Source organism: Trifolium pratense, linkage group LG2 (genome assembly GCF_020283565.1).
Source record: "Trifolium pratense cultivar HEN17-A07 linkage group LG2, ARS_RC_1.1, whole genome shotgun sequence".
Classification (NCBI taxonomy): domain Eukaryota; kingdom Viridiplantae; phylum Streptophyta; class Magnoliopsida; order Fabales; family Fabaceae; genus Trifolium; species Trifolium pratense.
In genome coordinates, this window is record NC_060060.1 from 44044780 (window position 1) to 44060707 (window position 15928).

A 15928-nucleotide genomic window follows, 5' to 3' on the forward strand; every position below is an offset into this window, starting at 1 on the left:
TTACAGAATTGTTTTTATAAAATTAGGTTCATTTAAAATATGGAAAAGTTGATTTTATAATTCTGTGATCAATTTTATCTCAAAAGGGAATTCAAATAGAACCACATCTCTGGATTTCGTAATTGAGAACATTTTCATAAGGAAGTGTATTCAATTTTACTTTCTTTTTTTGGGAAAAAGAAAAGATATTATTTTCTCTTTGTAATTCTATTTTACTACTCCATAACAAATATAAGTGATGACAGTTAATTATACGTTGTTTTTAGTATTAATTTATGTAGTTTTAATAGTAATTGAAACCCAAAAGCAGGCAAATATCTGGAAAATTGAAGTTACTTGGCCTAGAAGCAAGAAAAGTGAAAAAAACAACAATTTTAGATTTCGACGTTTTTTTCCCCAAAACATTCTGAATATATTTTTCTATATTATCTAGGATCATAGATTTTTCCCCATTAATTTTGATCGATTTCAATAACATATCCAACAATTTTAGATTTTTATAAAATTTAACATAAATGATCTATACGATATGAACATTCAATCTAACGGTGGATTTTGTAAAATATGTATTCGTTAAAGTGTTATTGAGCGGTGTAACATTACTCAAATGTTACACGGATGTAATTTGATCCCTCCCCATATATATATATATAGGGGTTTTCTAACTTAGACCCTAGTTTGGTCTAAGTTAGCAAGGTGCACCTTTTCAATTGGACCAAAATACCCATTCTTTTAATTTTTGAAAGAATAGAGCAACAGGTGCATTTCTGTAATTTTACATAAAAAAAACATAACAACACGCGACCCACCTTCTTAAACAATTAATAGACGTGGATCCAGTGTCTCGCGCGTACGGAAGGACCATGGTTACAGACCGTTGATTTCCATCAGACAGCCAAGATGTGATCTCATTAAGACTGTCGGATCAATCAGACAGCCCAGATCATCCTGATCTATCAGATCATCCTGTCTGCGCTACACTAGATTATAAGCTGGAGAGAGAAAATTTTGCTTTTGAAAAGGCAGCCACGTGTCAGCATATGAATGGGTCTGCGTGATTTTTTCCATTTTATACTTTAAACTCGATTATTTTGTCGTAAATTAATTTTTTATTTTTTATTTTTTATACCAAAATTCATAATTTTTTTTTCGCTACAAATAGAGACTTGGTTCGTTTGATTTGAACACCGAAAAAAAAAACGCAATTTTTCACTACTTTAAACTCGATTATATCGTCGTAAATTAATTTTTTATTTTTTATTTTTTATACCAAAATTCATAATTTTTTTTTCCCTACAAATAGAGACTTAGTTCGTTTGATTTGGACACAAAAAAAAAAAACGCAATTTTTCACTACCTTAATCTCATTTTATTGTTTACTAAATACGTTACTTGTGTGTTGTAAACTCAACCAACTCACTGAAACCATTATACCAGGAAAATAGTAGATAATATTCTGGAACTTTTGGTATATTTTATGAAATTTTTGGAGACCTGAAACTATTTTTAGTTAATTAAATGAGATAAAACGGTAATTAAAAACTAATGTTTGCTTCTGAAACCATTTAATTGGTAGAATGGTTGCACATAGTTGTATTCTGAAACCATTTTACTGGTAGAATGGTTTCAATGGGTAATTTATTAATTGTGTTTGCTTCTGAAACCATTTATCTGGTACAATGGTTTCAGAGAGTTGTAATCTGAAACCATTTTGCTGGTAGAATGGTTTCAGTAAGTTGATTATTAGTTATTTGCTTCTGAAACCATTTAGCTTGTAGAATGGTTGCACATAGTTGTATTCTGAAACCATTTTACTGGTAGAATGGTTTCAGTGAGTAATTTATTAATTGTGTTTGCTTCTGAAACCATTTATCTGGTACAATGGTTTCAGAGAGTTGTAATCTGAAACCATTTTGCTGGTAGAATGGTTTCAGTAAGTTGATTATTAGTTATTTGCTTCTGAAACCATTTAGCTTGTAGAATGGTTGCACATAGTTGTATTCTGAAACCATTTTACTGGTAGAATGGTTTCAGTGAGTAATTTATTAATTGTGTTTGCTTCTGAAACCATTTATCTGGTAGAATGGTTTCAGAGAGTTGTAATCTGAAACCATTTTGCTGGTAAAATGGTTTCAGTAAGTTGATTATTAGTTATTTGCTTCTGAAACCATTTAGCTTGTAGAATGGTTTCAGAGATTTGTACTCCGAAACCATTTTTCTGGTAGAATGGTTTCAGTGAGTTGATGTAAGGTAGTGAAAAATGAGATTAAGGTAGTGAAAAATTGGGTTTTTTTTTCTGTGTCCAAATCAAACGAACCAAGTCTCTATTTGTAGAGAAAAAAAATTATGAATTTTGGTATAAAAAATAAAAAATAAAAAATTAATTTACGACGAAATAATCGAGTTTAAAGTAGTGAAAAATTGCGTTTTTTTTTCGGTGTCCAAATCAAACGAACCAAGTCTCTATTTGTAGAGAAAAAAAAATTATGAATTTTGGTATAAAAAATAAAAAATAAAAAATTAATTTACGACGAAATAATCGAGTTTAAAGTATAAAATGGAAAAAAATTAACGCAGTCAATCATATCATGACACGTGGCCTACTTTTTCAGAATTTTCTCTCTCCGCGTCATCCAGCAAGCAAGACGCGCGTTTGTCGGCGCGTGTGATGCACGCGCGCTGATTTTGTGCAATCACACGCTGCCACGTGTCCTGGGGGGGAAAAAGAAGTGGGGGGCGCGTGTACTGTTGCGTAAAATTACAGAAATGCCCCTGTTGCTCTATTCTTCCAAAAAATTAAAAAATGGGTATTTTTGTCCAACTCAAAAGGTGCACCTTGCTAACTTAGACCCAACTGGGTCTAAGTTAGCAGCCCCCATATATATATATAATAGATACAAGAAGTACCCAAAACCAATATCATGTACAACATAAAAGAGTAATAAAAGGATAACTAGCAAATTCCCGGCCGGCACGTATGGAGAAACATTTGTTGGGAGAGGTCAACCACTTAAATTGATCTCAGTTACTTCTAGGAGATTAGTCTCTGCGGTAGCGCACAGAGAATACATTTAGTTTTAAATAAAAAAAGGATAACTAGCAAAATATTGAAAGCGAAAAAAACATGAGCAAAAAGAGTAGCTAGTGGAAATAAAGAAACAATCTCTACATTGTAAGGCTTCATAAACAGTCTCTACAGTCTACATTGTATGCCTTCAAATTATTCTTACAAACAAAATTTACAATTAAAAAAATTACAGAATTTTATTATTTGAATTTTCACGATCAAGTATAAATAATAAAAAAAAAAACATTTATATATTTTTTCTAAAAATTGTGGCAACGTGCACTGTCTCTTTCCTCTCCATCGCCCGCGGTACATGGACGAGGTCGTTTTTTGACAAGGAGTACTCTTTCATTCAGACCCTTTTCATCTGAAATTACACAAAAATACAAAATATTAATATATTCAAACTTAATTATATATAAAACATTCTCTCCAATAACCAAAAAAAAAATAAAACATTCTCTCCATAATCTTATATTTAAATGAAATAAAAAAAAATTTGACAGGCAAGTTTACTTACATGTATGAGGTTTAGATGCATCAGCTGCAATGTTTCTTGCTAATGCCATGGATGAAAAACTCAACATACAAAAAAAAAAGAAATACCAAAATAAGGGAACACTTCTTTGAAGCCATTATTCTTCGTTGCTTAGTATATTTCACAATGAACTCAATACATGCTAATTTATTTATATGATCCAAATTGGTTACTACTTACTGCTTTCCTTTTCAAGCACTTTTTTTTAGTTTAATTGAATTGCCACTTGTAATTTAATTTCTTGCAACCGCGTAGACTATGTCAAAATTGCACGGTGACATATAATACAATGTCCTCCCTCCAAACATTATTATAAGCACAAAAAAAACTATTTTTTAATTCATTAAAAAATTGATGTACTATGTTCCATAATATAAATCAGATACATCAGTTTTTCAATTAACCTAAAATATAATTTTTTTTGTTTATAATTAATAGCGATCAGAGAGAGTATTGTCATCAATACACTACAACATTTTTGCTTTTTGGCAACATTCCAAAAATGTAGCCTAAACCGTCAAAACTGTAACCAAAAGGTATAGGGAACAGTTTTCACCTGTTTTATAAGCGAGCGTTACCTATTGTTTTAGGTTACAGTTTTCGCACTTTTTAGCCACACTTTCTAAAACTGTCGCCTAAGCTATCAAGAATAGGGAACGGTTTACCTGCAAACTTTAGGCGACAGTTTTTACGTGTTGCCAGTTTTATTTACAGTTCATGACTGTTGCCAAAATAATAAGCAAAGGTAACAGTTTTCTAGTGTCCCCATTACGTATAGGCAACCTTTCTTAACTGTTGCCACAACAGTTTAAACATTTATGTTTATAATAGGCAATAATTTTGATACGATTATAACCAAATTTAATATTCAATTTATACTTAGAATAAAAGTGAGGCAAATACATGAACTCCTTTATTCAAATGATTGCAGTTTTACATAAATGAACAGTGGAGTACATCCTTTCTATGGGTACTAAAAAGTAGCAACATGTACCACTACTATAAAAAACCTAAAGTCATGGTTACCGCTCCAATGACTTCTCAGATACAAGTTAAGACACTATTTACTCAACCATAAATACAACTAAAATTGGACAATCTTAGTGTAAAAAAGTAAAAATTTCCATTCAATACCCCCACTATCTTGGCTGCATAATCATATGAAGAAGCACCTATAACATGCCTTCTTTGATCGTAATCCCTTTTCACCGTATTGCTCCAATGTAAAACCTGCTACACAAACTTAATCAATAGTTGAACAAAAACATAATAAAGACCCAAAACTAAATCAATAAAAAATGGCATGCTACCACAAAACCAAATTATAGACTACTTTTCAGTTTTCAAACCCAATTGAAGTAAGTTCCCTAATAATTGATTTGCTCATGACTGTAATGTTCATTAGTTAAATCATATATCATATTTTAAGCAAGAACACCTACTACTAATTATACTACTAGTTATGCCTAACTCCATTCACAAGGTGTAACCAGAGGACTGCGAAAGATTACATGAACATTGCACTAGCAGTAAGCCAACAAAACTACGAAAGAAAACCATAAGTCTTAAAAAACCAAAACAACAACTACTACTACCATAAACCAACAGCACCTGCTAGGATAAAAACCTTACTGCTACGAGCCTCAAAACCAGCACCCGAACAGACAATAAACAGACAAAAGTCCCAGGTACAAATATCAGAAAACAATGAAAGGAAAAAAGGAAATAGCAGCGAAAACAGAGCCAACCAAAGGAAAAAACTAGAAAGAAAAAAACTGTGGCTGCAGCTGCAGAACCACCACAAACAATACCAAATCAAAACCACAAACATAGCAGGTTGAAAAAACCAGAAAAAATCAAAACACTAAGGAATATGCCTTGTATTAGAAATAATCATAGACGCAACATGAGCAAGAGATCAAAGATTAGTAAACACAAACCTTAACAAATCAATAGCTTCATTCAGATTGATATTTGAATAATAATCTACATATATAATTGCCACAACTTCAGTACCTTCATATTAATAACCTCCTATTAATTACTAGCAATGAAACCAAATCATTGTAAACTATTACACGAAGTTAGGAATATGCAGTTGTTTATATGCCAACTTAAAAGTATAGTTACGTTGTTATAATTTTTGCAAAGCAAGGAGTGCTATTACTTTGCTTTGGCTAAAACAATTTCAAGCTAATTTCCAAATCTAACTACTTTAACCTTAGTAATTACTCTTTCAAGCTTCTGAAACATGTTTTAAAGATCATATGCTATGTCTACTGTAATAGGAGAGGACTAACACTTCCCCTTTAGTTCATTGACACCATTTGTGTCACAATGGATTCTTGAATTAAGTATTTTCGTTACCATAAAGATAAGCAAGACTTTGATTAGCCAATTATCAAATAAATAAATAAATAAATACCCTTATAGTCTTGGAAGAAGCTTTTAGCACCAAATCAAACACCAAAATTTCCCCAAAATGAACTAAACAATGGACTCCTTGACAGCAAACACAAAGCCTCTCTTGGTCTACATGATAAAACATTAAAGAACAACATTAGGATAATTCATTGTTAGGATAATTCATGTTGTTCTTCAATGCATTCAGAGTATCACCTGTGCAAAAAGAGTTCATTAGTTGGCAAAAAACTTTCTTGTGTAACGTAGAAGATCAAGTAAGCAGGTGTTTCTTCACAACAACACACACAAATCCCTAAAGATCTGAGTGTTAAAAACGACAGTTCAAAACCCTAATTGAAAGAAAACTTGAACAACAACACCATCTAAAACACTAAATAAAAAACGAAGAGACATTGAAATTATAGAGGTGACAATGACCTGAGATTTGTTCTTGGAACTATTGAATTTCTCACCGTATTCGAAGAGCTTCTCGCGATGTAGTTAAGATTCATCTTCGGAACGACCGTCGCGGTGTGTTGCAGTGTTCGATTTGTTTGAAATAGAAGAAGCAGAGAGAGATAAGCAGTGATGGGAAGTAGATCAAAGGATATGGAGAAGGAAGGAGACGCAAAAATGGAGGCGAGGTAGGTTTTTTTGGCTTTTTAACTTAAAGATTTGATTTGATTGCTTCACTAAAAAAAATAAGAAATAAACTTTTTTTACGGAGAATAAAAAGAAAGTTAATTAGGGAATACAAGACTGTTTTTTTTCTTACACAGGGAAAAGTGGAACTGACAATATGTTTTTTTTTTTTAGGTAAATGCCACATATGTATATATATACATATATATTAATTAATAATAATAAATAACATAAAATTTTAATAATAATAATAATAACAACAACAAAAAAAATCACAATACTACCCAAAAAAAATCACAAAAAAAAATAATGATCATTGTTATTAGAGCTCTCAAAGGGGCCGGTCGCCCGGCCTAGAGGGGCCCGGTCAAATAAAGGGATCGGCTCAGCCTGACCCGTTAACTTCATGGTCCGGTCCGCTTTATTCTCATCAAACAAACAAACAAATCTCTAACAAATAATCTTATTCTAATCCAATAAGTTTTTTGTCATATTATTATTATTACTACAAAAAAAAATTACAAGTTGTATATCTTTCATTCATCCATTGTAATTTAAGTAAAAAAAAAAAAGAATATAGAAAGAATATAAAATAAACACAATAAAAAGATGATAGGCTTAAAATAACCATATTCCAAGTTTTATATCCTTCGTTGTAATTTCACAAAAAAAAATTAAGAAAAAATATAAAAAGATGATATGCTTAACAATAGAAATAAAACAGATTATAGATAAGAACAAAACACAAATAATAACAATAAAACCAAAAAAAAAAAAATTATATATGAATTTATGCATAAAAATAAGACCAAAATATAACAATAAAAGATTATAGAATTTTTTAAATAATTTTTTTAATTCTTTAAGGGGCCGGCCCAAAAGCTTGTGGGCCGGTCCATGACGGCCCATGAAAAAGTCTGACCCGATAAGGTCCGGTCCGATAAGGCTCGGCTCCCTTTTTATGAAGCCCAACCCATGTAAAAGGATAGGGCTAATGGGCCGGCCCGATAGTCCGGCCCTTTTTTACGGCTCTAATTGTTATTAAATTATTTATTAATTATATATTTGAAGGGAAATCAAAATAAAAAAAATATATATCTTTTTTAAGTGCGACAATAGTAAAACGTAGCCTTTTTGATAATAATAACGCAACACTAGAAAATTGTTCCTTAAGATGGCTAAGGCGACAGTTAATAGGTGTTGCCAAAAAAGTTCCTTGGTCACGGTTGAAAAATGTCCCCTATTATATTTTTGGGAACAGGTTTATGGTGTTGCAAAATTACACCCAGTAACATGCATAAATTGTCGCCTATACTACTTTTAGGCAACAATTGTCAAGGGTTGCATAATAACATGTTGCCAGAGGCTACAAATGTTGTAGTGATATACTGTAGTAATTTCTAAATACTATCTCGTCCTTGATAGAAATTGCTTTTTAGATTTATTGGAAAATTAATATATTTATTCTATAATATCAATTTGATACATTAATTTTTGAATGAATCTAAATAATTTATATAAAAAACCCGGAGAAAGAAATAGATAAAGGAAGTAGAATGAGAATTTTTAATTCATATTTTCATTGACTGAGAATTCAGCATTATTCCACGAAGTTCATTTCATTGGCCTTTTTCCAATCACAGGGAAGGAATGCTATATGGCAATTACAGGGAAATTCATAATCATTACACTATCAACAAAGCCTATTACTTATAACATCCTATTAAAAAATACATCTCCCACTATTTTGAGGTCCCGGTCAAATATTAACAATAAAGTCTATTAAAAATATAATTTTTTCTCTACCAAAAAAAATACAACCTTTTCTTAAATTACAATAACATCCTATCAAAAAAAATATATCAATAACATCTATAACAATATATAAAAAGGATAGGTGAGTTTGGGATGAACTTTTCAACATACCTATTTTACCCTTGACTTAGTTTCACAACTTTCATTAACTAATCAATTTAAAAAAATAAAAAATAAATTCAAATCATAAAAATGTGAATAAGTGGCAAATGAGTTGCCTATACATGAATGATTACCAACTTAATACTACATCTATACTATATAAAAAGAGAATACAAATATTTTTGGTGTCGATTTTTCATAATACCAACAATATCCTTATTTTTTTAGCAATAAAAATCTTTTATTAACAAAATCATCATAACATAAAATATTTTTTTTGGACATAAGTTAGACACAGGCAGGCGCGGAACGCGCCTGTCTGACCTGCTAGTACGAAATAGTTATCTTATAAGTTATAACTAACATAAAAAATATCATGTTATAATCAATAACATGAACGTGATTCAAGGGCTGTTGGTATTTTTTAGACTTAATTACATTTTTTATCTCATATATTTATTTTAGGTTTTAATTTGGTATTTTACGTTTAAAAAATTTTAAATTAGTTTTAAGTTTATTTTATGTTTCAATTTGATCCCTTACAATTAAATATCATATTTTGACATTTATTCTACAAATTCATTTTTTTTTTTTTAACAATCATTCTTCAAATATTAGATGTTTTAAAATGTAACTATTTTAGATTTTTAAACAATTTTTATATAAATGATTTTTAAACCATTATTTTAAATGATTTTAGATTTAAATATCTTTGATTTTTTTGTTTATTACTTATTGCTTTTTATTTTTTAATAAAACTTATTGTTTTGGTAACTTGTGCATTTCATCATACCATATCATCAATTGTGATTCTGGTACGCGATTCTTTCACCGTCAATCTCAAAAGCAATTTCGTCACCAACTTCTTCTCAAATCCGAGTCCGTCACCGGAGAGTTATAGTTCTCTTCCTTATTCTAAAACCTTATTCGTTATATAATAATTAACACCAAAAAAGTTCACACCAAATATCTCTGATAAATTTATTTTAAAATTTAGTTATAAAAAATATATGATTTATTTAATTTAATAGACACGAAAGCATGCACGCACGCACGCACGCACACTTAGTGCACACACATACAGACACCGGAAAAAAAATATTGGTGCCCAAAAATTTTATTGTACCCTATGCGGTCGTTCTTCTCGAACACCATCTGAAACTATGGAGTTTTGGTCGCCGTAAAACACAATTTTACTTTAAGTAAATATTCTTGTTGGCCTATCTTCTCACATTCGATTCGAGGATTGAACTTTGTTATGTCATGTATGGCTTGAACAACATCATTTTTAGGTGCAGATGGTTTACCAAGCAGTTGTGTGTTCTTAAGCAAATCTTGTACTTTCAAATTCAGGTAAAGCTTTAAGGTAACAGAAAAATATAGAATAGTGCTCCACAATTCCCTTTCATGTTCCCAAAATTTCTTGTTTTCTTGAGCAGTTAATGAAGGCCAAAAATGATTAAGTTGGTTTTCTGAAGTATCAAGGATCTGATTAAATAAAAAAATGTAAAAATTCAATTTCTATATCAATAATAATAATAATAATAATAATAACAAAAGCTATAATCAAACTTCTTCCCACTGTCCCGTTGTGACAACCCTTGTTTTATCACAATCAATTAGATCAGAGTTTCTGCCGCTAGGCCACAACCCGTGGATGGTCAGGTATGCTGGGTTGGGACATACTTTGACCTTGCAATAAACTAGAGGCCATGTTAAAACCAAGAGGGTTCAGGAGGGTGTTCGAGAGGAGCGAATGCACAGGGCCCCATAATATTATGGGCACCAATTTTTTTCAACTTAGTGTGTATTTATGTGCGTGCGTACATGTGCGTGCGTCCGTATGTTAAAATAAATAAATTAAATAATTATTAAATTAAATTTTAAAATAAACTTAGATTCTTATAATCTTGGTAGTTAAATATATTTAAAGAATGATAAGTTATCAGAGAAATTTTAACTATTAAAAGTATAATCTTTAACTTTTCTTTCATATTATATATTTTTATATGACTTATAAATTCACAGATGAGGCACCAAATTTATAAACTGCATATGGAGCTGGTGGTGGGATTTTTGGAGGCCATTTTCTTCCATTAGTTTCTACAACCTGATCTCATAGTGAGTGTCGTTAGTGCAACAAAGAACAATAAAGAAAGAACAATGAATTTAGAGCCCATGTTTGAATTAAGTTTTTGGATTACTCGTAAATATTGTGAGTGTTTGTGCTTAGACACGAATCAAATGGATCTATTTATAATAAGTCAAGTAGTGTATAAATGAGTCAAGTAGTGTAAAGAGTCAAGTAGATAGTGTATGTAAATTAATTTTTTACTGAATTGTTTTTATAAATAGGTTCTATGGAAAAGTTTATTTTATAATTCTATGTTTATTAGTTTTATCTCAAAAAAGGGAATTCAAATAGAACCACAGCTGGCCCGGCTAAAACTATAAAATAGAAATTTTTATTAAGGGAATTCAACAAAAACAACAACATTATCAATGGCATAGCTGTGTAGTAAATTAATTTTTACAGAATTGTTTTTATAAAATTAGGTTCATTTAAAATATGGAAAAGTTGATTTTATAATTCTGTGATCAATTTTATCTCAAAAGGGAATTCAAATAGAACCACATCTCTGGATTTCGTAATTGAGAACATTTTCATAAGGAAGTGTATTCATTTTTACTTTCTTTTTTTGAGAAAAGGAAAAGATATTATTTTCTCTTTGTAATTCTATTTTACTACTCCATAACAAATATAAGTGATGACAGTCAATTATATGTTGTTTTTAGTATTAATTTAAGTAGTTTTAATAGCAATTGAAGCCCAAAAGCAAGCAAATACTTGAAAAAGTGAAGTTACTTGGCCCAGAAGCAAGAAAAGTGAAAAAAAACAACAAAAAGGGCAAAAATGTTATAAAGCAGCGCAACCATCGTACCCACGATGAATCCTGGCGTGGCGCGATGAGAAGGCGGTTAAATTGAAGAAAATCTGCAACAAATCTATTCCATCGTAGCACGCAGAAAATACTAAAGAAATCTTCCATCGTACCACGATATGATCCATCGTGGCCACGATGAGGCGAAAATACACGCCATCGTGGCCACGATGGGTGCGATGGACGCGCTGAAAAAACCCAAACCCAGCTAAAAAACCATAAATAAAGTCTTCCTCCTTCAATATTATTCATTCAAAAATATTTAGATACATTGAATATTCACCCTAGAGTTCGGAGAACTCTAAGGAGGAGGCAAGGAGGCCAAGGAACTCCAATGCCAATAAGGTTCTTTTCTTTCTTTCTTTGTAATTTATTTTTCCTAGGTTAGGTGGAGTCGATGAACTCCTTTACGAATGCTTGATTTTGTATTTTGTACAATTTGGGTATAAATTCAATTGTTTTCTGAATGCAAACTCTTTTATTGTCCGGTTTTATATTTATTTTAATATTGATCACATTAGAATAAAATCTAAGGACCTAGTGGATATCGCATAGGAAACGAAGCTAGTAATCCCGAACGAAGGACGGTATGCTAAGGTCAATATGAGACCATTAAATTCGGTACCTGAGCTCTTAGTATAGGATTAGAAAGTACGATAATTTCTACCTGGGACAGAGTTAGAACTAGTTAGAGGCACACGTGACGGCTTATGACACATGGAGCTACTAAGGTAATGATACCAACGTTTTTAACAAAAAAGTGAAACCTGGGGCGATGAAACTTAAATAGAGTAAGGGTAACCATTAACTAGGCTCTACACAGTTTGTAATAGAAATAGGTAATGATATTGCTTCTAACCTATTTTCAATAGTCTAATTCCTGATAGAGGGAAACAAGAGAATAACCACCAAGCAGAGGGAGGGATCTGACCACACTTAACCGCCCCTTGTCACACACACACAATTTAATTTCTGTCATTTAAATTCTCTATTTATAATTTCCTGTCATTTACTATTACCCGCAAAGATACCTTTCAAACAAACAAAGCGAAGACAACTATCTATATTCCTAAGCGAAACTAGTAATTTTGGCACAATCCATGTGGAGAACGGTAAACTTATCACTTTATTACTTGGTAGCGATTCTTTGCACTTGCAGAACCACCGTTAAGTTTTTGGCGCCGTTGCCGGGGATTGTGTTTACAAAGTTACTAGCGTAGTTTAGGAATTTGTAAATATATCGTGAAAAAAAAATCAAAAAAATTTTAAAATCTGTTCTTGCAAAAATTAAACTAACAGACAATTCTGGCTAGGCAAGATATGGTACTTAAGGCTTAGTCCCCCTTGTAATTATTTTATTTTTATTTTTTTTAATAATAATATGTGGTATAGATGGAGGACGGAAAATGATAGGGTGTCAATTGCGTGCCTTGATATCTAGATGCTTTTAATTTATAAAAAAAAAAAGTTGAACATAGTTTGAAAGGACTACAACAAAATATTTTATATTTGTAAGGATTAAAAACAAAACAAAAATTATAAGGACTAAAAAAATAGAATATTTACATGGAGTAAAAAATATTTAAACCTAGATACATTTATATTTTATTTTTCAAATAAACTTTTTATCAATGTGACAAAATATCTTGAATATGAAAATTTAAAAGGAAAATACTAAAATATCTCAGAGTCTTCTAACCGTGCTTTGTTTTTTTTAACAAACTAAAATGAGATATATATTAATAAAAAAATGGCCTACTTAGCACAAGATGTGCTAAGATAGACTATCAAAGTTTACAAATAGTCACAGAAAGAAATACAAACAATCATACAAGGCCCAACTATGGTAGTTCGAGACTAAAGTAACACTCGTCGTCTGCAACCACCTATAAGAAAAAAGTTTGATCTTGTCCAACAACTGATGAGGAGTACTGGTTGAACCTCCGAACAATCTGTGATTTTTTTTCCGTCCACACAACGCAAACGCTAGCAAGCCAAATGAGTTGCAAAAAAGACCGACGTACGCGGTTTGGTCTCGGCCAAAGAAAATAGGCGCTTAAATGGCTCACACAGAGGAATCTCATCCAACCAGGGGTCTGTCGAGAAAAGAGTATCGGACCCGTCCCCCACCCTCTTGACAACATGACCTCCGAACCAATTGCCTCCTGGCTCTCCACCACAATAACCTTTTCCTCCCTCCATCTCGCAACCTCCCTCCCTGTACCCCATACCGAGCTGACAACACTCTAAATCACATCCTCCAACACCATTTCTTCTAATCGTGACAACACTCTAAACCACATCCCCTCTCTATCCACTAACATCCCCTCTCTATCCGCTTACATGGTCATTGGAAGTTAAGTTAATCAATTAGAAGCTCTTCTTCGTTACACGTCAGAGTCTGATCCTTCAGAATCTGATTCTTCAAATTGACGAACTAACTTGAATATGTTGTAAAAGTGATGAGCAAATTGAAGAAAAAACCTGATTGATTATGAGCATTCAATTTAAGGGAGAGTGTTGTTTAAGTTAGTGGTTATTTATTTTACTTTTATTTTCTTTTCTTTCTGTTAATAAATCCTATTAATTAGGAAGTAAGGTTGTGTTGTTATCCTATCAATTAGTAGCAGTTGTTGTTAGGTTGATCTATTAAGATATCCCTTTTTGTAGGTAATTAAGTTTGGTTAGTATTTCATCCCATGTTTAAGGGTGGTAGTTGTGGTGTAAGGCTATTTAAAAAGACCGTTTGTTTTTTATTCAATAGAAGATAATTTTCCCTTCATATTACTTTGTTTTCCTCTCTTATACTCAACATATTTAATCTTGGTTTAGACAAAGGATTTTTGAGATGTTAATAGCTCAAAGCAACGTATGAACATGTTAATGAAAAGTAGTTTAATATAATGGAATAAATTTAAATAAAGGGTTTCTCAAAAAAATTATGAATAAAAACATGCTGAAATTATTAGAGAATTTGTCATGAACATATATGGCTTCAAATATTTGTGCAATTGTGTGCATATGTCCCAAATTTGTGAAAAGGTAGAAAATAATTATGGTAGTTTATTTTCTTTAAACAGACAAATTCAATAATTATAATTATTTGTTAATATTAGTATTTTTTTTTTTCTTTCATCGGACTTGAAACCTTAACTTCTTAACTCTTTTAATCCTTAATTCAAACCAATTGAGATACTTAGCCATTCAAAAATGACAATGTTATTGGTTGAATGTTTTTTAACAAAATGATGTGTACTCTGAGATTTGTAGCTGCTTTCATATAAGCGATGAACGTGATTTAAACATAATCTTTGCAAAATCACAATAATATATACGTTTATTTCAACAAACTCACTGTAATACCAAACATGTATTAATTTGCACTAATTTCATGGCATTCGACACGGTCCTTTGCTCGAGTGCTTGGTAAGGTAATACAAAAAATTACTTCTTTCTTAAAGGACCAGGAAACTTCAATTGTAAAACCTTGTTTGTTGCCCATGTAAAACATGACCAATATCTTTTGCAAAGGTTACTCAAACGAGAAATCAAATACTATATCATTGCGTTAAAACATTGTTTGAATCGATTCTTTTCTTGGTAGAAACATTATTCTTGAAGCATCCACTCACTTAATTAAACCGCATATTCCAGAAACATTACGTATAAATTCTTGCTTGTCCCTTTCAGCTTTAGTTATTATATATTCTTTTTAATAAAAAATTGAAAACAACGTGTTTTTGGTCATTGGTAAAATTGGAACTTCTGGATTCGAATATAAATCACAGAGGGGAAGAACGTGAACTTTAGTCACTGAATTATTAACTAATCACCTTTCTTAAGGCTTTTAGCATTTAGTAAATAGTACAATTCTACAAGGATTGTGACCCGGAGAAAACTTTTCTCCTTCACCTTATAATTTTTTGTTATAGAAGAAATGAAATAGTCATTAAAAACTCACACAGATAAAGGGTGTGTTTGGTAACACAAATAAGCTAGCTTATAGCTTATAGCTTATTATATGAGCTTATAAGCTTGTTTCAAAAAATTAGAGGTGTTTGGTAACAAGCTTTTTGTACTAGCTTATAGCTTTTTTTTCAGATGCTATTTCAAGTAGCATTTGAGCTTATAGCTTATAGCTTTTTACACTTTATTCCATTTTTACCCTTTAATTTAATAACTACCCACTCTAAAAAATAAACTACCCACTATCAATTATGTAATTTTATATTTAATAATCACTTTAAAAGCTAATTTTACCAAACACTTTAATTTCAATAAGTTAGCTTTTCAGCTATCAGCTATAAGCTAGCTTTTCAGCTATCAGCTAGTTTATAGCTTATTTTTACCAAACAGACCCAAAGTAAAGTCACCGGGTTTCGAAACCCGATCCCGACGTCCAATATTAGCAATTTCGGC

General features: G+C 31.3%; 2 long non-coding RNA genes across 6 annotated transcripts; both read right to left on the reverse strand.

Annotated features, from left to right (window-relative positions):
* Positions 1–3145: 3145 nt before the first annotated feature.
* LOC123906133 lies at positions 3146–3719 on the reverse strand. The gene is made up of 2 exons (XR_006808770.1): positions 3588–3719; positions 3146–3434 (listed from the first exon to the last, which is right to left on the reverse strand). It is a non-coding gene; the product is annotated as an uncharacterized LOC123906133 (long non-coding RNA).
* A 777-nt stretch (positions 3720–4496) lies between these two features.
* Positions 4497–6764, reverse strand: LOC123906134. Of its 5 annotated transcripts, XR_006808773.1 has the most exons (5): positions 6447–6764; positions 6225–6329; positions 6031–6137; positions 5546–5621; positions 4497–4835 (listed from the first exon to the last, which is right to left on the reverse strand). It is a non-coding gene; the product is annotated as an uncharacterized LOC123906134 (long non-coding RNA). The 5 variants fall into 5 exon arrangements; XR_006808775.1 differs by lacking the exon at positions 6225–6329 and having other exon boundaries at positions 6447–6716; XR_006808771.1 differs by lacking the exon at positions 5546–5621 and having other exon boundaries at positions 6225–6321; positions 6447–6715.
* Positions 6765–15928: the final 9164 nt, after the last annotated feature.